Source organism: Pogona vitticeps, chromosome 1 (assembly GCF_051106095.1).
Source record: "Pogona vitticeps strain Pit_001003342236 chromosome 1, PviZW2.1, whole genome shotgun sequence".
Taxonomy (NCBI): Eukaryota; Metazoa; Chordata; class Lepidosauria; order Squamata; family Agamidae; genus Pogona; species Pogona vitticeps.
The window spans coordinates 239,816,509-239,839,539 of NC_135783.1; positions in this window are offsets into that span (position 1 = coordinate 239,816,509).

Below are 23,031 nucleotides of genomic sequence, written 5' to 3' on the forward strand. Positions count from 1 at the left end.
ATTACCAGCATACAAATAATCTGCATGGCTATGCATACTTCAGTAGACTTACTAACTGAACATTTGTTTGTGGTAGAACTCTTAGTAAGCAAAGTACTAAGAGAGCCAGTGTAGAAAAGGTATGTGCCTTAGTGAAGAATAATATCCCTAAGCTGATGATCACGTGGCTCACCTGCTTCTCTTTGGTAATGGTACTTCATGCATCAGTCAAGTTTAGTCGCGTCTTCCGTTGATGGAGTGAGATGCCAAAGAAAAACCAATTGAACTTAGAAGGAACCCACTCATATTGATTATACAAACCTAGCACTCTGTGGTGTAGTAGACTGAGTTTGGGGCTAGGGCTCATGACTCATGAGATCTGAGTTCAAATCCCTGTTTGGCCATGAAAATTCATTGGTGAGGGGAGTGGAGGAGTAGCAAAGGTAAAACACTCATTAAATATCTCATATACCTTGAAAACTCCTTAGGGTCACCATAAGCTAGATGTGACTTGATGGCCCATAAGAGCTACAAGGAAAGTAGTAGTAGTAGTAAATATTTGTTTCAAAGAACATGTCTAAATATTGCTTCTCAGACGCAATTTTTCACATTATCATCAGATATAATGCTCTCTCTCTCTCTCTCTCTCTCTCTCTCTCTCTCTCTGTGTGTGTGTGTGTGTGTGTGTGTGTGTGTGTGTGTGTGTGTGTGTGTGTGTGTGTGTGTGTGTGTGTGTGTGTGAGAGAGAGAGAGAGAGAGAGAGAGAGAGACATGCACATGTATCAGATACACAGTCACTTAGACCTTAAAAGCTGACTAGCTGGCTCCTGCTTTTCCTGTGTTCAATACCCTAGCTGTTATAGTGTTTTATCTCCAGTCCACTAGATGCTCTTCCCTCCCAAGGCTTGGCTGTCCACCATGGAAATTTAGGTGGCTGCTTCCAGCAGTGAAGCACTAGCAGGGATGAACTGCACTATACTCCACTCCAAGCTACCAGTTCTGTTCTGTGGAGAGCTGAACTGGTAGCTTTGTGTGATGATCAGTGCTTTCCATAGAGGGCAAGTGGTGATAAGCAAAGGGAGGTGAAGAAGTGAGGCAGGAGGAGTTGGGTCAGTGAGGGAGGTAATGGGAAATGATAAGCAAATAGGAGAGGCCAAAAGCAAAGGGAGGGAAGTGAGTGGGTCAATAAAGGCAAACGTGGGAAGAAGAGGAGCTGCTGATGGCAGGAGGGCAGTGATAGCATCTCTCTCTTGGCTTCAGATTGCAGGAGAGCGGGAATTACTGCTGTTCTCACTTGCCTGAATACAAGGAACCCTCAGATGGATCATCTTTGAGAAAGTGTGTTAAACAAGAAATCTCTCTCTCTCTCTCTCTCTCTCTTTTCCAGAGGAGAACTCACACCAATAGTTTACTAGTCGTAATATTGCTCATTCCACTATATCTCCATTTTGTTCGGTATCAGCAAAACCTGAATGATCTGGACCACTGGTTCTTAACCTTGGGTTACTCAGGAGTTTTGGACTGCAACTCCCAGAAGCCTTCACCACCAACTGTGCTGGCTGGGGTTTCTGGGAGATGCAGTTCAAAAACATCTGAGTAACAAAGGTTAAGAACCACTGCTCTGGACAACAAGTACATAAATATAAAGAAATAAATTTCCACAAACATCCTCAAGCATCACACAGTTTAGCATGAACTGCTGGATAGCTCAGTGGTGTAAGTCTCTGGCTGTGGAGCCAGAGGTTGGGAGTTCGATTCCCCACTCTGCCTTTTTGACAGGAGCCGGACTTAATGATCCATAGGTTCCCTTCCATCTCTGCAGTTCTAAGATTATATATTATTATTATCATTTCCCCCATAACTGGGTAGCAACAGTTCATGGCAGAACTCTGTTTTCCAATAAAATGAGTATTTCCCAAAGAATCCTCCATCCTTAGCCCCTGCTCATAAGATTGGTCTAGATTATAGAAGAAATGAACCATGGCCGTTCTGGATCACACATCTCTGGATTTTGATTGAGTGATTGATGGCATTGCATTGGAAGTCCTTTCCCATATAACCGTGTAGCATTAATGAAAGCCGAGGATAGCTCTTCAGTACTTTTATGCTAAAAGGAGAGGTCTTTGTTTGCTCACACAAATGCCAACAGACACCTGACAACTGCAGCTCTGGAGCCTTTCATAGCTTGACTTCTGCTTTGACAAGTTGGTGACATTATGGAATTCCCCATCTTGCAGTCCAGCTGTGAGGTATCTCACAGAGTTTGGAGCAACTGGCTGTGCTGATGACAGAGTGAGGTGAAGCAATGGAGAACTTTATCTGGACCTTGGCATTGAAGTCGGAGGCATTTTATCTTCTTTTCTTCTCTGAACTCCTCAACCCAATCCCACACTATACTATTTTGTCAAAACTTGGGTGCCAGCCTCAAAATGAGTTGAAGCAATGCCCTTAGAATGCTGGAAAATGGGGAGGACCTGCTCAAGTAATTAGAAATCTATGGACAGAAGCTGAGGAAGAGGGAAATTCAGTCAGAGTGAGATGAGGACATTTGACTGAGGATAGAGGTTTCATCAAAGTAGAAAGGGATTAGAGTCTACATTGTTAATTTCTTTGATAACTGTTGTCTCTGACGCTTCTGTTAGTGTAAAGTAAATTTCTTCCATCATACTGTATTACCAGTTCCTGTAAATGTTTCAGAGAATAAAACTAACATACCTTAAGAAAGATAGTGTGAATAACACAATCTTACTATAAAAAAAAGGACTTCTGTCACCCCTAAAAATGACAGATTTCTTTCAGTTTCAAAATTTGTGGATTACAATCTACTTCCACAGATGACTTGTGCTCCATGCAGGGGTGGGGTGAGGTGGCTCATTATAGAATTTCGGGATTTGGCACCATCTTGCTCGAGTCACAAGCTGCTTATGTCCGCTTCTATCATATTACCATACCAATGTCAATAATCAACCAACAGCAGGCTTTTTCTTTCTTTGTTTAACTTCAAGTGAGAAAGAAGTATGGTTTATTGGTATTTCAGAGAAGTAAATTTTATTTTAGGGGATAAATGATTTTCAACCAGACGTTGAACCAAGCTTGGCAAGGCAGAAAGCCTAAACAATGCTTCATAAGACCTGTCTTGTTGTCTCAGCTGTTCTTATGGATGAAGCCAGGCCAGGTCCTCTCTTCTTTCCTCAGTTTAATCTCTTCAGTGGCAGTCCAGAGACTTTATTGTCTTTAATATATGTTGCATAAGGGGATACAAAGGAAGAGGAACAATGGGAGAGACATAATTCAAAATGGATGCACTTCACAGCTAAGGAAGTGAGGCCTCCATTTTCCACAGTTGTCATTTCTCGTTCCTTTAAATCTTACGTTACAGGCTGAAAATTGTGAGAACAGTACAATAGTCCTGTTGAGGCACACAGTATGTTCATGTCAGGGCTAAAATCAAAAGAGGAATTGGGCACTCATCGAAGTCCCTATCCAACCCCAATCCCTGGTGCTTCTATGTTGAGAAGTGAAGTTTGAAGGGGGTCCTCTGCTCACATTTGCTTGAAAGAGATTAGAAGCATTAGTGAAAAAAGGAATCCTACTTTATGCAACAAAGGCAGGATCTTATTAGTGCAGGGGTGGGCAATTAATTTCTATGGGGGGCCACATGAAAAATCTGATCTGTGTTTGGAGGCTGAACCAACTTTACTTAAAAATAAAAGATAAGCAACTGATCAACTTTAGACAAAAAGCTATAAATGGTTTCGATGTTCAACTTGTTCAGTGAGAGAAATCCAGTCTGTCTTGGGCTTGAACAAGTGCTTGAACACCAGACAGGAGCGACGACCGGCGGGCCGGACAGGAGCGGTTTGCAGGCCGTATGTGGCCCTCGGGCCGCACTTAGCCAGGTCTGTACTAGTGTAAGTGCAGCAGAATATATCACATCAGCAAATTGCCACAAATTAACAAGCTGTCCTTTGTATTCTTAGTCATGCTCCAACTAATGCAATGGGCACATGATGAAGGATGCAAGTGGTAACTTGTTAACGTTAGCAGTTCACCACTGCAATTTGTGGCAGGGCATTTACGTTGGTGTAACTAACCTATAGTATTCTGACCAAAAAAGAGAAAGGTTACATGATCCTTGTACAAAATCCCAAAGCAAGAGTGCACAATCTCTTTATTAGACTACTAAAATCTCAAAAACAGACACAGACTAGTTTTCAAGTACAGGGAGATTCTTCATCAGGTTGCTTAATGCAAAGCTGGGAGAAGAAAGTGAAAATTTCAGGAAACTCTCTCCCCCCCACCCCCAGTCCATGATTCTGGTCAGATGTCAAGGCCAGGCTCTGTCACTTATAGTAAGCCTCAGAATGGATGCATTATTCTCATGTATCTGGTTTCACCTCAGGCTATGTTTATATTATTGTCTTCCTCCAGTTCCATAAACAGAGGTCTGTCTATCTCCCAGCATCTGTTCCATTGGCTTATAATGACAGGTATAACTCTTGTTTGTCTGGAAATCGAGGCATCCAGAAGCATGGCCATCCTCATATGAGAAAACAAGGAGATCAAATTTAATTTACACACCACGTGACGAAACAGTGAGCTGCAGCAGGAATATTGAGAGTTGCATATTGGCTGGATGGAGAGGTTGCCCTGAGTTGGATGCTGTCCTTTTTGAGTGATGGTAAATCCTTTTTGTTCTGGTTGTAGATATTGGCCCAGATGGCTAGTAACAATTCCTTTCTATATTCTTAACAAAAAGAAAGGTAAAGGGCTGTGTGGCCCTTGTACAAAATCCAGAAACAAACAGGTTCACACAGATACTTCAAGTGAGCAGAACACTGACATCTCCATGCTCTATGGGAAGGTTGAGGACTTGGGTGAGGGAGGCACTGGCATTTGGGGCTTTTTCTTTTCTTTTCCTTTTTTTCCCACTTCTATGTCCCAACCTACTTTTAGCCTGAGTTTGGAAGTAGTACTTTAGTGCATTAGTTTTTGTCACTAAAAGGACAAAAGTTGCATTGGAAATTGACTTAAGCAGGATTGCAAAAGTCAACTTCCACATGTTTAACAAGTTGACACTTGCATGCCCCATCACGTGCCCATCACATGTGTTGGTGTAATAAATAATATCTTTAAAAGAACTATTCAATGCCTTTTAAAAGGAACTTTTGAAACCAAATAGAAAAATATTACCAATTACACCAACACATGTGATGGGCACGTGACGAGGCATTTGACAGGAATTTTTCAGGGTTTAGGATCATTGCTTTATTGTTCCTATGCCTCTCCAATAAAAGAAAGTAACAGGCAGCTAAGTTACAGTAATTCTGTAACAAGTAACAACAGCTCACTTTTCAGTGACTGTAACAAACAGTGGAAATGAATTACTTTTAAAACAGCCATTTCCAAGTTCTTTTTACCCTGACATTAGCAGGCTCAAGCAGCCACATGAGTCAAATAATGATCTGATGTTGTTCTTGTTGATCTTCTCTAAAGCTTTCTGAGAACATTTTTGGGTGAAAAACAAGATAAAACTTAAAGCCGTGCAAAATATTATTTTGCACTCCTTTTTATCATTACCCTATGTGGGCTTTACTCATTGCAGTTAAAGGCTTATGAGAGATGTCTTGAGGCAACTTTCCATGGGGCTTTTTCAAAGGAAGCCTTAAGGGAACCCAGGCTGCCCTTTGCCAAGGATGGCAGCTGCACCTTCCCTACCCTAAATGAAGCCACAGCTGCCATCTTTGCAAAGGGCAGCCAGTCTCCCTTTGTACACACCGTGGCTGGAAGCCCAGATGGAGACCTCAGCAGCAGTGGCGATTATGGTAAGGGGGTGTTGGTAGGGGTGGGGGGCCTAAGGTAGGGAGAGGAAGGGGGTGGGGGTAGGCTGTGGGTTGGGTGACTGTGGGGGTGGGTGGCTGCTTATCAGCTGCCGATTAGTTGTTTGGCAGCAGATAAGCAGAATTTTAAAAAAAAATACAAAGGATGAATAAAAACAGGTAAATAATTGTCCCTTCGTATTTGTGGGGGTCTCTGGAACCCACGAATATGAAGGGGCAAATATTTAACGGATCGGCTATTTTTGTCAAAAAAGCTAATCCGTTTTTATATTTGTCCCCCTCTCTAGTCCAAAGTAGCCTTGGGCAGATCAGAAAATAATATGTCATCAAAACTTAATCAAATTTGCCTGCCATGAAATACAATTTGTTTGAATGGGCTTGTGAAAAAGTTTGCATCCAGTTTTATTTTTAAAATATGAAAAAGTAACACAGAACCACTGAGCAACTCTAAACAGACAGTTTTCCTAAAATCTCCCTTTCCTTCCCTCACCTTCCCTTTAGAAACCAGACAAAATGTAAATCTTTATTTTAAGAGTTTCCTGCACCTTTCATGAGAAGTTCGTAATAGCATTCCACCAACACCAACACCAGCATTTTCCTATGTCCACCACTGATAACTTCATAGCATGATGAGTAAGAGGGTTGTGGAGAACTTGTTTTACTTTCTGTTCCACAAACATTGGATAATTGCAAGTGTCATATTCTATGGTGGTGCCACTGAATGCTACATGTGAATTAGAACACCTTTATGGATCAGCTCTTTGCTATGAAGTTCAGCTGGCCCATGCAATTCTCATGATGTCATTCTGTGCCTCCAACCTACATCCATCTATAACAACAAAAAAAGTGCTGTTTTGGGTTCAATAGTGGTGTAAGTATCCACATCCAATGAGTGCCTGTATGGGATCCTCCTGTACTGAACTTATTTTAAGTCAGGAACAGGGAATGTGTGGTATTCTAGACATAAACACCCATCAGTTCTCATCACTGTCTAAAGCTGAAGAGCACTGCAAACCATCGGCATCATGAAGACCACAACTTTTCCACCCAGGTGGCCATTCTGGGAAATTAGCTGGAATCTCATTTGCATTGTTCAAATGCATGTCACACCCAAAGATGCTACTAAAACGAGAGACTTATACTACCGGTGCAATTGGATTGGCATTCTCAAAGGCTTTCTGAGAGAAGTTTCTCCATATCCACTTCCAAAATTCTGGTTCATTCCCCTCTATAAGGGAATTTCCAATTACTTTCAAGGGATATCCAATTATTCATTTTTTAAATGACCTTCTTTTCTTTCTGAGGAGGGTTTGAGGACCATTGCAGGCCATCAACATGAAGAAGACCACAACGTCTCCAGCCTTGTTGTACATAGAGAAGTATGGTCCATCCATTGAACCTTCTCCTTTTACTTTTGACTTGGAGGAACAAGTTATAGTTATGGGTGACAGGTCAACAAACCTCCCCCCCTTCTCTGAAATTATGGGCCAAAATGTTTAGGGACTGTTGTGATTCCATAGGGAAAGGCGGTTGACTAAATGGGCGGAGAACAAATTCAATGAATGAATGAATGAATGAATGAATGAATGAATGAATGAATGAATGAATGAATGAATGAATGAATGAATGAATGAACTATCACAGAGGCAGGCCAGGCAAGAGTTGGAGGGGACTTCTCAAGTTTTTCACTACACATCAACATCAAATATTCTCCTTCTCTAGTACAGGGATAGAAAACTACTTGCTAAAATTCTCTTCTTTCTGGACAGAAAGGAGACACCTTGTGAAGGAATTTTAAGTCCCCCAAGATTCATTGCTTCCATTCAAGAGCAAAGTGAAGAGGTTTTCCTCCCTCTTGAGGTCTCTGTAATGTTCTCATAACATCTCACTTTGAAAGCAAAGTGCATGACACAACAAGATCACAAGGACTGCCTGGTTGGTAATAAATCTGGAAACAACCTATTCAGTGCTTCAGATTTTTAAACGGAACAACAGTTACCTTCATTCTGGACGATTCATGTAATTCCATGAATTTGCCCAAATTTTATAATTTTACAGAAAAACCTGTTATTTTGTGGAAAGAATAGCCAGTTTCACACTAAACACAGTTTCTGCAATTTGAAAATTCCAAGGAGAATGCCAAGAAATTATTTGCTGTCCTGACTGGTGAAGAGAATAACACTGTCATTCTTTGTCCTTGCACCTAAGGACCAGGTAAACAAGGTAAATAAGGATTTGCATCTCTACTCCAGTGCTGCTTGTCTTGAGATTTGTTCCCTCAACTGGAGACTCAGAGATGTACAAGTGATTCCCTGAACCCTCAGCTGGTGCCCTGAGATCTGGCAGACCTAGATATACAGCTGATAAGGTATAACACCTCTTAACAGTTCCTCCTTGTCTGAATGTGTGTTACTAAAAAAAATGTTAGTGAGATTAGAGTAGGCCTCCGTGGATACCAGACACATTCCCTACCAAACAAGAACAATTATTTCCTTATTCCGTGTGGTGTAAAAGATGATCCTCCACCTATCCCCTCACTTTCACTTATAATCTTGTGAAGCCCTAAAATAATCAACCCTAACAAGATTAACGATCCACAGGGGGGTGGCGTGCCATGGCTCAAATAATGAAGCCTTTGAGCACCCCACCCTTTGCCTCCTATCTCCCTGGGTGCAATAGTCGTTTGGTGCTTCCCTCCCCTCCCCTCAGTTTCTTAAATTGAAAGTCTCACTTATTCTGAGGCTGTACTTGGCAGGCAGCCTAAGGCCAGATGGAACTTAACTGCTTTCTAAGAAAAATGTGAGCGAGGGAATTGCAGTTGGATGTTGTAATTTCTTCACCAGGGCATTAATTTCCTTGCACGCTCACTTGCTTCCTCCCCTCCCTCTCCTGATCTCCTGTTTTTCTCTCATCTATAAATGTGTGTGCAATGTGTAAAAGCCAAGGAAGCTATCACAGCTGTGTTTAAAGTTTGATCAAGAAGGCCTAACTGGCAGAGGTGGAAAACAAACTATCTGCTAAGCAGGAATGGCATAAAAAGAGAGCATGTAATAATGCACCACTCTGCTTCATGTCTTGCTAAAATATTTGAGCTTGAAGCTAAGAACAGCCAACTTGACCCAGAAACTGGTTCTGCCAATACAGGTTGCCTCTCTACCACTCTTTGATCTGTGGGCACTGGAAGAGTTACCAAAATATTCTGGAAAGTAAAATTTCAAACCACTTTTAAAGTTCCTGTGCAGGAGGAACAGCTAAAGAACTCTGAGGGAGAATGACAGTGAGGATGTCAATCACACTGAAAAGGGTTGCTTTACTGGGAGCAATCTCCCTTAAAGAGACCCTTCCATCTGCCGAGAAACCACTCCAGCCTGGGCCCTCAAACTAAAAGCCTTGCACCCAAAGAGGAAGACCCCAATGTGAGATGAATTTACTCACAGAAAAAGCCACAGGCTTGAGTTTGCAAGAGCTAAGCAGGGCGGTAGAGGACAGGACATTTTTGAGATTGTTCATTCGTAGGGTTGCCATAAGTCTGAGGTGACTTGGTGGCACATAAGAATCTCAACATCTGAACCAAAAATGCTCCTCCTTGGGTACAGATTGGTGTTGGGCTGGAGTGCATTTTTTCCATGGGATTGCTGGGCAACAGATTGCACCAGACCACTCCACAAGCACTGCAAGCCAATTTCTCCATGCAATCACACCCTTGCTGAGAAACTGAACGAGGGAAACCCTTCTTTCATCCATGCAGTGAGAATTTTTTTTTTCCTGTGAGGTTCCCCCACTACCACCATGAGAAATTTCACTGGAAATCTTGGATGTTTCATGTTCTGTTTTCTGAAAGAACCCCCAATCTGATTGGAATTATTACAATGCCTGCACAAAATGACATCCTTCTTGCACAAGATACTCCGGAAAGGTCCTTGAACTCTGAACAATTTCTTAGTTTCATGGGCAAAAGAACAGGAAAAAGCGAGGAGGGGAGGAAAAAACAGCATAACAGTGAGCAGTGAACTTGGCTCACATGACACTGAGAATTTTTGCTGCTTCAGGAGGAGGAGGAGGTCTTGGTGAGGAGTCGTGACCTGACAAGACTCCGAAAAGCACCAAGAACAGAAACATTTTTCAAGGACTCTCTACATTCCTACCTGACAATGTTTTTCAAGAAGGGCCTCACATTCCTTATTTTTTTTATTGGCTTCCTCCACTCCCGAAGACAAACTTTAAAGAGAACTGCCACCAATGAAACAAATGAGAAATGTTGGAAGAATCTCAAAACTTTTTGTAGGACAATAATTCTCGAGAAGGTAGCTTTACTTTACTAGGAAGTTTCTTCCTCACATGAAGACCGTATACTGTGTCCGTGTGTGTAGAAGAACAGGTGACTTGTGTGGAAAGAGAAGCATAACCTTCATCTGAAGCTGGCCGGCTGAGTATGGGACTAGAGGGAATTGTTGGCCACCACTGTGTAGGGAATGAGCAGTGAGCGAAATCTCTGCTTTTACTGGGAATGAAATGGAGATGATGGGTCAGGGAGAGGGTTTTTCAGCCAGCACTAAACAGGTGTTGACTGGCTTGCTATCTCCACTGATGTCAGCAGAATATAAGCAATCATGTGTTTGCACAGTGCTGATTGAAGTACCCTCTATCTGCACTAGCAATATGGGGGAAAATGTTTTGGCAGTGTCTCATTTCTTGGCCGAGACTAGCAGTGAGACAATCTGTTAAGAATTCTCCAGCTACTGGAAGAGTTCTAGCACAAGAGCAAGACACCAACCAGTTTCCCCCACCCATAATGTTTCATGCCATTTGTGCAAAATGTCTCTGATATTGCTTTTCCTTTGTGAAGGTAAGCACAGACATGGATACATAACAGAGCAAGCACAAACAGGGAAAAGTGATCAATCACAAAAAATGCAAATAAGCCATTTGTTTGTTCGTTCGTTCGTTTGGCTTTTACACCGCTCATCTGGTTGCCAGGTCACTCTGGACATTTTACAACATTAAACAATTGCAACCTCATGAACAGCTATTTAAAACAGTGAACATCCTAATTATAAATCTCAACATAAAATACGTAGTTGCCAACAAAATTAACTAAAATAATTAAAATAATATGGAGGCACAGCAGTGGAACTGAGAACATAAAAGTTAAAAAAGCCACTGTGTTGTTAAGATGTTATAAGGTCCGGAAAGGCCTGCTTGAAAAAGCCATGTTTTCAGCAATCATTTAAAAATTCCCAGTGAAGGGGCCAGGTGAATTTCCAGAGATTTTGTTTTTCTCTTTCAGGGTATCTCTTGGCATCAATATTCTCAACCACCTGGCCTGAGAAAATTGTGTCTGATGGGCAGATCTCATAAGGAGGAGGCATTCAGTCAGGTATCAAGGTCCCAAACCATTTAGGGATTTGTATGTCAGCATCATCACCTTCAAGCTGGCACAGAAACAAACAGGTAACCAGTGCAGGGCAACCAGAGTAGGGCAGATAGGATGGCATTTCTTCACACCACTCAATAGCCTGGCCCCCATATTCTGGACCTGCTGCAGTTTCCATATCAGCCTCAGCCACGTAGAAAGCATTTCAGTAATCTAATCTCAAGACGACCAATGCATGGACCAGCGTGGTGAGGGACCTGGTGTCGAGGTAGGGATGCAGTTGGGCAACCCGCCTCAAATGGAAATAGGCGGAACGGACCACAGACACTATCTGGGATTCCATTGATAGCTCTGGGTCCATCCTTAGCAGAGAAAGTAGCCTCCCCACTCTCCAGAGAGGCCCCCCACTCTCCAGACACTAGGGGCACCCACCCACAAGACTTCCATCTTGTCTGGAATCAGCCTCAGTCTATTTTCCCTCATCCACCCCAGTACAGAGTCCAGGCAGGGAGGACAGCATCCTCTGCAGAGGGAAGGAAGGAGAGATAGAGCTGGGTGTCATCCACATATTGGTGACAGGAAGCTCCAAAACTCCTGATGACCTGCCCCAGTGGCCTCATATAGATATGAGCATTAAGGAGATGATAGACCCCTGTGGGGCTCCACAATTGAGAGTCCAAGGAGTGGACATCATCTCCCCAAGCTGCACTCTCTGAGGAGGGTCCTCCAAGAAGGGCTGGAGCCAGGCCAAAGCCAGGCCACCAATCCCCAACCCAGAGAGCCTCCCCAGGAGAATATTGTGGTTGATGGTATCAAAAGCGACTGAGAGATCAAGGAGGACCAACAGGGACAAAGATCACCTTTCTGGACAACTGATGCCATCTCCGTGCTGTGGTCTGGCCTGAACCGGGATTGGCATGTGTCTCCTCTAGGAGGGCCTGTAGCTGGTCAGCCACCACTCTCTCCACTAGCTTGCTTAGAAAAGGCACATTGGCAACAGGTCTATAGTTGTTACTATCATTCGCTGCCAAGTTAGGTTTTTTTTATGAATGGGCCTAATAAGCATCTCTTTGAGGGCTTGGGGAACTCTACCAATTAATAATAGCAGCGGCCCATTCCATTGTTACTGGCCTGGCAGCTTTTATGAGCCAGGATGAGCAAGGCTCTAGGGAGGTTGGGGTAGAGCCTGCAGCAATAAAACACCCTGTCAACTGCAGCTGACATCACCAGCTGAAATTGTGTTAAGCTCACCAGACAAGGCAGTGCAGTGAATGTCAACCTACTGGAGAAAAATGGTGGTCAAAGTCCCATGCTTTTACTTTTTGAATAAGGTACTTCCCCCTGCTGGTGACAGTTGGTCAGGATACAAATTTCCCTTGCATCTTCAGTCATCACACCATGATATTCAGCAATTCCAACTTGTAAAGTACTTTCCTGGTCATTACTCTCTCTCTCTCTCTCTCTCTCTCTCTCTCTCTCTCTCTCTCTCTCTCTCTGTGTGTGTGTGTGTGTGTGTGTGTGTGTGTGTGTGTGTGTGTGTGTGTGCGTGCAGTATTTACAAGGCCTTGAGCAATCAGTGGGTGGAAGGACAATTTATAGATATTTCTAATAAATATATCAGAATAAATATTGGGCCCTCCTTTTCTTCTTTTACACCCCACCCAAATAATCCTTACATGCCTTTGTACCAATGCTTTCAACACCATTATAATGGTCACTTAGACCTTGTGGGCATCAATTCAACACAAATATTTCATGTAAAGTCTGTGTGAAATTATCTTGTGGTGGGAGAGCTTGCAATAATGTTCCCAAACATTATCAGGCTAAACACTGGAAATGCAATACCTTATGTTGGATGAAATTCTGTTGGAAAGACAGCACAAGCTTTCAAACTGGCAAGAGAGCTTGCCCCCAAAATCTACTAGAGATTTTGGCCTAGGAAGAACCATAATTTTCAACTCATCTAATACATTTGAAAACAGGAGAAGGGGTATTTACTGTGGAAGGGGAGAGGAGTTTTCTCGGAACTGCCCACTAATTTATTGGCTTCTTCTGTTCATCTTGCCAATGAATTTTGCAAATAAACATTAAACTTAATTTCTGGCTTTGGCCAAGTCATTTATCCCATAGTTTCCGACATTCACTTGTTTTTAGGGCTGCATAAACACCTTGGGCGAGGCTCAAAGCAGCAGCAAGTATCTTACGGCTGGGCTGAAAGTTTGGCCAAGCCAAATTCCAAGGTTTTAGAGGTGGGTGGGTGAAAGCAGAGGTAGGAAAATTTACTCTTTTTTAAAACTATTTCTCTGTGAATATGTCATGGATCTCAGCCACTGGCAATACTGCCTGGGGGTATCCTGGGGTTTGTGGTCCAGAAAAGTGTCTCTGCATGAAACCCTCCTGAACAATCAGGAAAAAGGGGCAAAGGTTCAGGTGGGAGTGTGAATGTTCAGTGGACAGGATGTTCTTAACCTAGCAATTAAGGGGGATGGCCAAAGGTTCTCCACCCCTTTTAAAAATCCAGGCAAAATTGCCAAGTGGCTTGGCTCCTTGCAGGATGTCCTCCACTCCAGCTGCTGGATACTTTGAAAATTACATGAATGCCCTTCAGAGCAGATGATACCATGTAATGATACTACATTGTTGCAGTAACTGTCTATGAAAATATAAGGATGGCTGCCCACCTCAATGAGATACCCCCCCCTTTTTTGCTTGTACTGTGCCACAGCACCATTCCATAACAGTCATTCCTAGGCAAGGCTACTTATGGGCATTTTCAAAACAAGTGGCAAACAGGTGAGCTGAACAGTGTTTGAATCCAAACTGTTTGAGATGTTAAAATATGGGTTTGGGGGGGAAAAGGAAAGAAAATGAAAAAGAAACCTTGGCCACCACCATATCTTATCATAAGTTTAAAAAAATATCTGAAAGGAATAGAAATTTATGCTTTCTCAAAAATATTAAATTTTCTTTATCCTACTCTTCTGGCAGGCAGTGAAGGTGGGAAATGTCCTTCATCCATGCTAGAACATCCTTGCTTCAGGAATATGTGTGGATCACGTCCAATTTTGAGGTGAGTTGGATTCAAAGTGGTCTTGGTCAACGTGGCTTGGTCCTGAGGCTGTGGGTGTGACTACATAGCAAGAAATATGTGAATGAGTCTTGTGAGAAGGCACAACTTGGAAATCAGATTTCCCTGGGAGAATTTGCTTTAACTGAGCACACACAAGTCAGCAGGGAAAGAGGAGGAAATTGTCTGCAGTTTAAAGTTGATCTGCTGTAGCTGTCCAGATTTGCAGGAGGCATGGTTACAATGGAGCTACCTTACTACAAGTGCACTTTAGTCTCCTAGGTGCCCTACTGCAATGATGCCAAGCCTTTTTGAAAATAAATGAAATGAAAAGAAAAAGAAATAGAACACAAAGGGAAGGGAAAAGGAAAACACATAGCCCCGGGAATCAGGTTTTGAGAGAAGAGCAACCAGTTCAAATAGAATCCAGTTTCCCATGTGCTGCTGTAGCTTGGAATGGAAAAGCTATCCTGTTTCCCTGAAAATAAGACCTAACCTGAAAATAAATCCTAGTATGATTTTTCAGGATGGTCTTAATATAAGCCCTACCCCCCAAATAAGCCCTTGTTAAGTGAAACCCCGCCCTCCACCATTGTGCCGCATTGTGCAGCAACCAGAAGAAGATGACATGACTGAACATAAAACATCCCCTGAAAATAAGCCCTAATGTGTTTTCTTGGAGCCAAAATTAATACAAGACCCTGTCTTATTTTTGGGGAAACACGGTACAAACCACTCTATAGAAGGATGAAACTAAATGCATCAGCCCAAGCAATCACACTACTTAAGCTGATGTGGTAGAAGTCCCAGTGGTGGAGGGGAAAAATACATATTTAGGATTAGAGTTCCAGGGTGATTCACATTGACGTGTCACTTTGAAAGTTCACAGCAAGCAAAGTGAGCAATGATGCAGAGCTGCAGATTCTGTGATTCTGCCAAACTGGAAGCAGCAGATTTTATTTTCTAATTTGCAAGAGGTAGAATTCAGAACAAATCAGTGATGGCTTGGAACACCTGATGGCAATTGATGAAAAAAAAAAAAAAGAAGAAGAAGGCTGGAACAACATAAAAGCTTAAGGGCTGGTAGAATCTAAAATTTAGTTTTCACAAGTGGTGCTCTCCCTGTGCTGTCTTGCTTCGGATTGCAGGTTCACATATCAAATTGTATCTGCCTTCTAAAATCACATTACAATAATGTTAGGTAGAAGGTTGCTATGTTGTCATGTGTTGTCAAGTCAGAACGGACTTATAGCAATCTTAATAGAGCTTTTAAATGAAGTGAAATATTTAAGAAGTGGTTTTACCAATTTCACCAGTGAATTTCCATGGCTGAGTGGTGATTCAACCAGGCCTCCTGAGTCCTGGGACATCACTCTGTTTGCCACACAACACGAGGTATTCCAGGTAGAAGATTAAGCTTAGGAATATTCAGCCTTATGAAGGGCCATCTAAAGTTTAAAATAATATAGCCTAGACACAGGTTTACAGAACTATCCGAGAGATATGAATGAAACAACAAGGCCTCAGTAGGAAGCTAAACAATATTGGGTTAAGCAATCCAAAACACTTCCTCAAGTGACGGACTGGAAGAGACTTCATCTTGGAAACGGCAACAGACATTCAGTTCTGACAGGCCAAGCCTACCAGAAGGCTCCAAAGCCTGACAAATGCCAGTTTCCAGGTTCGCTGAAGATACTCTAGAAATATATCTGGAAAATGTTCAGAGATTTTCTTTTTCTTGCTTCCCCAACAAAATTATCTCCAAAACTGAAAAGCCAAGGTGAGTGTTGGATTTTAATAAAGGGGAAAAAATAGAGCGTGCATGGAAATTCAAGTAGCAAAGCCTCTGTCCTTTCTTTTTCCTTCTTTCCTTCTTGGTCAATTTCAGCATAAGAATAATGAGATTAAGGAGATGCCTCGTCCATCTCCCAGCTATTTCCTCTAGATCCTTATTTTTAGGATTAAGCAACTACAGAGGGAAAGTATTTAGAAAATCTTCCATCCCATGCAAAATATGTTAGTCTGTAAACAGGGACAAATAGTGCTCGCTTATGAAGAATAATTGCTTAGCTGGCTACATGCCTTGGTCACAAAGCCAATTAAGAATAAGAGCAATGCTTCCTGACCTCTGCACTGATTTAGTGACACTGCTATGCCACAATATACTGGCTTCAAAGAGCTGTCGTGGCATTGTGTTCACTGCATCATCCCTGATCGGTGGAGATCATGAAGGAGAGGAAACCTTCAGAAAATGGCACCGAGAAAGCAGCAGACGCTGCAACAGGAATGAGGAAGGAGATACATATTTGACACACACACACCCCCGAGGGACAGTGATGTGCAACAGGGTGCAATGTAGAGCCCAGATGGACTAAACTGCAGCTACTGTATTACAAGATGGTCATAATTATTATTTATAATAATTATCAGTTTGTCTGATTCAATAATGTGACACCTTCTGCCTTGTTGAGACAGTGACTGCAAGATATAAGGTGTTGAAAGCAAATGTGAGGATCTCTTCTGTGTTAAGAAGAGCCCTGCTGGATCAGACCAAGGGCTCATCTAGTCCAGTTTCTAGTATCTCACAGTGGCCCCACCAGATGCCTCTGGGAGCACAGGAGACAACTAGATACCTGTCTCCTAATATCCCTTCCCCTGCATCTGGCATTTTGAGGTACCTTCCTTTTAAGCCTGGAGATTATACATCCCTATCATGGCTTGTAACCTGCGATGGACTTTTCCTCCAGGAAGCTGTCCAATTGCCTTTTAAAGGCATCTAGGTCAGACGTGTGGACCATAAAGAAAGCAGAAAGCAGACCACCGAAGAATTGATGCCTTTGAATTGTGGTGCTGGAGGAGGCTCTTGAGAATCCCCTGAACTGCAAGGAGAACAAACCCATCAGTTCTAAAGGAAATCAACCCTGAGTGCTCACTGGAAGGACAGATCCTGAAGCTGAGGCTCCAGTACTTTGGCCATCTGATGAGAAGAGATGGAAAAAACCTTGATGTTGGGAAAGTGTGATGGCAAGAGGAGAAGGGGACAACCGAGGATGAGATGGCTGGACAGTGTCTGCGAAGCAACCAACATGAATTTGACACAACTCCGGGAGGCAGTGGAAGATAGGAGGGCCTGGCGTGCTCTGGTCCATGGGGTCATGAAGAGTTGGACACGACTAAACGACTAAACACACAGGTCAGAAGCCATCACCACATCCTGTGGCAAGGAGTTCCACAGACTGGGCCATTAATGGCTGGATAGCCCATTAGTTTGGGAGGTTGACTCCCCACTGTGCATCTTGGACAGGGGCTGGACTCGATGATCCACAGGGTCCCTTCCAGCTCTGCACTTCTAAGATTATTAGGAGTGATCCTGCCCCCCCAAAACGTGCAAAATATTGCTAGTTTCACTACAAATCTCCAGATAAATATTGTTGATTAAAAAAAATAAAACATCAACCACCACCATCACATGACTGAATTTTGGTGCCAGATTTCTACAGTATCAAGAGGCACCTAGATGGATTTCATCCAGTTCATGATCATGATGATTCAAGGGGAACTGTTCTACTACACTACAAGCTTATTAGTTTCCTATGCCTCTATCTAGAAACCTCTGCAAAGCCTATAGCCTGCACAGTCTAGGGCAGGACAGGTTTCGTCCCAGAATGTCAACAGGCTGGATGCAATGTGTGCTCTGGACATTTGGAGGGAAATATTGAAGAAAAGGATTGATTATGTACCATTAGGAAATCCACCAACCTGATGGAGCCAAACATGAAAAGGAAGCAGGGGGAACAAGCCTATGAATGTGCTTTCAGGCTTTTGTGGGCATTGTTGGAGAAGAGGAGGCAAGAGGAGGCACTGATGATGGAACAGAGACATCTCTGCCCTGTAAGATGCAAACAGTGAAGTCTTCTTTTCCGGTGGGGGCATTTGGGTCTTCTTCTTGTCCAAAGCACGGGGGCATCTGGGTCCCCCAGCTTGTGATGGTACTGGGCAGTTATTCCTACCATTGTTTTCTGTGTAGAGCAAAAGCTTCATTCTCCTCACTTCGGCGCTTCAGCAGTGAACTGAGCAAAGTGGAAGATCTTTCTAGTGAAAGGATGGCTGTTTGGGGCATTGCTCAGAGATTTGTGTCTGGGCTGCTCCAAACATTCTGTCCTCTTGCTTCGATGCAAAGAAATTTGTCAGATACAGACAAGAATGCTTCATTTAAGAGCAGCATGCCTTCAAGAGCTGTGTAGAAGAAAGAATTTTGGAAGGCGGTAGTCATCATGAAAGGATTTTTAATAAAATAAAATAAAATAAAATTCCTTCTTGGACATAACTCCTGGGGGCAGGGGAGAGGGCCAGACCTACATTGCCTCTGGACATAAGTCAATGATGTATCAATGATTTGTACCTCAGCCTTGTCCTTTTCATGTTGCCTTGTTCACTGATCTTGGCCTTTCCTTCCTGCCTAGACCTTATTCTCCTCTGGGAGAGGTTTGCAATAACAGGGGCAGGTGCTACTTTGTGTATTCTCTAATGAAACTTTTTAATGGTTTCCTTCCACACCTGTCAGGAAGTCTGGAAGTGTGATATTCTCTCTGTTAGAGCCAACAGCAGCAGCAACAGCAGCCGGCTTTTCTGCGCTGCCACTTCGCTATACCAGGCTAACTGCCAAAGCCTTGCTTCGTTGTTCTCTTTGGCCTGACCGCCATTTTTTCCAGGAATGGACTTTCTCAAGCAGCCTGCTCTCTAACTACCTCTAAGTCTCTCCAACGCATGGATCATAATGTCAAATTATTCTTCCTTTGTGCAGAAAGTCCTCAAGCTACTGCTTGTCACTTTGTGAGACCATGCATTCATTTTCTGATTTTTTTTCTGTTTAGCTCAGAGTACAGTTGCCAGAGGAATTTCATCTAAGACAAAATGCAAATAGAAAAGGGGAAAGCCAGCTCTTCAAGCAAATCACTTGAGAAATTTTGATGGAAATCGAGTGTTTCAGTAAGACTCATATAGAATTGGCTACAATTCTATGCACATGTACATGCAATGTCACACTGAAATTTCTGTAGATTAATTCTCAAGAGATTATGTAGAGATTCAGATATTCTTATTTTCTGTAAGTTACACAACTAAGAGCATTACCACATACCATGTTTCCCTGAAAATAAGACAGGGTCCTATATTTTGCTCCAAAAATGCATTAGGGCTTATTTTCAGGGGATTTTTTTTATGTGCAACAATCTACATTTACTTAAATACAGTCATGTCATCTTCTTCTGGTTGCTGCACAATGCTACCGAATGGTGGAGGGTGGGGTTTCTCTTAACTAGGGCTTATTTTGGGGGTAGGGCTTATATTGCAAGCATCCTGAAAAATCATTTTTTGTTGTTTAGTCATTAAGTCGTGTCTGACTCTTCGTGACCCCATGGACCAGAGCACGCCAGGCCCTTCTGTTTTCCACTGCCTCCCGGAGTTGGGTCAAATTCATGTTGGTAGCTCCGATGACACTGTCCAACCATCTCATCTTCTGTTGTCCTCTTCTCCTCTTGCCTTCACACTTTCCCAACATTAGGGTATTTTCCAGGGAGTCTTCTCTTCTCATGAAATGGCCAAAGTAATGGAGCCTCAGCTTCAGTATGTGTCAGGGTTGATTTCCTTCAGAATGGATAGGTTTGTTCTCTATGCAATCCAGGGAACTCTCAAGAGTCTCCTCCAGCACCACAATTCAAAAGCATCAGTTCTTCAGGGGTCAGCCTTCTTTATGGTCCAACTCTCATTTCCATACATCACTACTAGAAAAACCATAGCTTTGACTATGTGGACCTTTGTTGGCAAGCTGATGTCTCTGCTTTTTAAGATGCTGTCTAGGTTTGTCATCGAAGCTACCAACATGACTTTGACCAAACACCAGGAGGCAGTGGAAGACAACAACAATAGAGCTTCTCCATCTTTGGCTGCAGAGAACATAATCAATCTGATTTTGGTATTGCCCATCTGGTGATGTCCATGTGTGGAGTCGCCTCTTGTGTTGTTGGAAAAGAGTGTTTATGATGACCAGATTGTTCTCTTGACAAAACTCTATTAGCCTTTGCCCTGCTTCGTTCTGAACTCCAAGGCCAAACTTCCCTGTTGTTCCTTTTATCTCTTGATTCCATACTTTAGCATTCCAGTCCCCTATAATGACAAGAATATCTTTCTTTAGTGTCATTTCTAGAAGGTGTTGTAAGTCTTGAGAGAATTGGTCAATTTCAGCCTCTTCAGCATTGGTGGTTGGTGCGTAAACCTGGATTACTGTGATGTTGAAAGGTCTGCCTTGGATTAATATTGAAATCATTCTATCCTTTTTGAGATTGTATCCCAGTACAGCTTTTCCCACTCTTTTGTTGACTGTGAAGGCTACTCCATTTCTTCTATGGGATTCTTGCCCACAATAGTAGATATGGTAATCGTCTGAATTGAATTTGCCCATTCCCGTCCATTTTAATTCATTGACGCCCAGGATGTCAATGTTTATCCTTGCCATCTCCTGTTTGACCACATCCAGCTTACCAAGGTTCATAGATCTTACATTACAGGTTCTATGCAGTATTATTCTTTGCAGCATCGGACTTTCCTTTCACTTCCAGGCACATCCATAGCTGAGCGTCCTTTCGGCTTTAGCCCAACCACTTCACTAGCTCAGGAGCTACTTGTACTTGTCCTCCACTCTTCCTCAGTTGCATGTTGGACACTTTCCGACCTAAGGGGCTCATCTTTCAGCATCATATATTTTAGCCTTTTGTTTCTGTCCATGGAGTTTTCTTGGCAAAGATACTGGAGTGGCTTGCCAGTTCCTGCTCCAGGTGGATTGCATTTAGTCAGAACTCTCCACTATGATCTGTCCATTTTGGGTGTCCCTACACAGCATAGCCCATAGCTTCTCTGAATTACTACACCCCTTCATCATGTTAAGCCAGCAATCTGTGAAGGGGGTATGGAAATATAGCCCTCCCTAAAGTCCTGCTGACCAAGCAAAATGTACTTCATACTCACATCAAAAGACTGGATCTGCTTGTTATTAGCACTAACCATGTGGTATCAAAGAACTACATATGAAAAAGTACAATGGGAAACATCACACAAACAGTGAGAAAAATACATATGTAATCACTCCTGAAGGTCCATCATATTATCTAAATCGCCCTTACTTGCAGCCAAGGCATAATTCTGCACTTTGGTGATTTCCATAAGTTTCCATGATCAGATTCACTCTCCTGCCTAAATACCTAAACCATTGATTATTTCTGTCTCAAGAAATGAACACAGTATGAGCTTCTTTTAAGGCTTCAGTTATATATTTGCTTAACTGAGACCTACAGGACAGAATGAGGCATGCTCCTGAGAAAGCATGCATAGTAGAAAATCTGGATATTCTTTTATAGATTTCACATGCACTTTATACATGTGTCATGGAACAATTGACATATATAAATGATTCCTTCGGTGGCTTCTTGTCTCTTTGTCTTGTACACTCTAGATTAGGAAAAACTCACTTAAAAGAGTATTTCTTCCAGAAAAGGGTGGGAGATTAGGTTTCCAGTGGGACAGAGCAACCTAATTAGCAATTCCTTTGCTGTTTCCTCTGAAGACCGCAACATGGTACTTCAAAGTGTCCCCATAATAAAGGCCAGCAGGAAGTTCTGGAGTTCAACCTGCTTTGCGAAATGTAATGACACGATTGGTTGGTTTCCAGGAATTAGCTCATGTTGATCCTGCCACACACATCTCCACACTGTGTTCAGATAACAGGATCAAGCCAAATAAATGAAAACCACCTTTCTTCCAATATCATTACACACATCTTAATCATAATGGCAGAGGCTTCAACCTGCCAGTGCTTGTCATTATCTGATATCCGGGCAGGAGTACAGTTCAAAAGGATGGCCCTAGGCCATGTTCTCTGTGCATTTTGCAAGCCAATTGCTAATCACTGTCATTCATTATTCTTGTTAATTTCATCCCACAGCTTTAGCCTAACAAAACCATATTGAGAGACAATTTGCCTGTAAAATAGATGAAGAATGAAATAGCTGGCCGAGGAGTCTGAAGGGGGAGGCACCCACTTTCTGACCAAATAGTTTGCATCTGGTCAGTGTTGTTCTATTAGGTAATACAGCTCCAGGGTAAAGCTCAAAGATACCTCCTTGGGCCCATCATCCCCCCACAGAAGTTACCAGTTCAAATCTATATTCTTCCCACTGGATGCTTTGTTGTTTCCCTCAAAGAAGGCAATTTAGAGCAACAGTGATTATGAATACTCAATGTGTTAAAAGAAGCTGTGGGCATTAGATACACAACAGCTGTAAAAGCTAAAGGAGTATACATTTACCATCTCTACAAGACCCCCTCATAACTGGACCAAAGATAGTTTAAATTTACTCAGCTCTCTAATAGTTTAATCCCAATCCTGAAAGCCAATCTAAATAGTTACATCATTATTCATCAGTTTTTGAATGTCGTAAGTCTTGTAGGAGATAAGGTTTCATAACTCAATGGGGTTAATGCCAAGAATGCTTTTTTCTGCATGCCCTCGCTGTGTGAAATCTGGCACACAGATAGTATTTTTGACAGGGTTCCTAGATTATGTTATAGATGCCACCTTTTCACATAGGCGTCACTCTCCAATATACTGAAACATAATGGAGAAAGTTATGTTAACAGTATAATAATGGACCATAGCCATTTAGTCCAGGACTGGGGGGCTGGTGACCCTTCAGTTGTTGTTGGATTTCCTAGCCAGT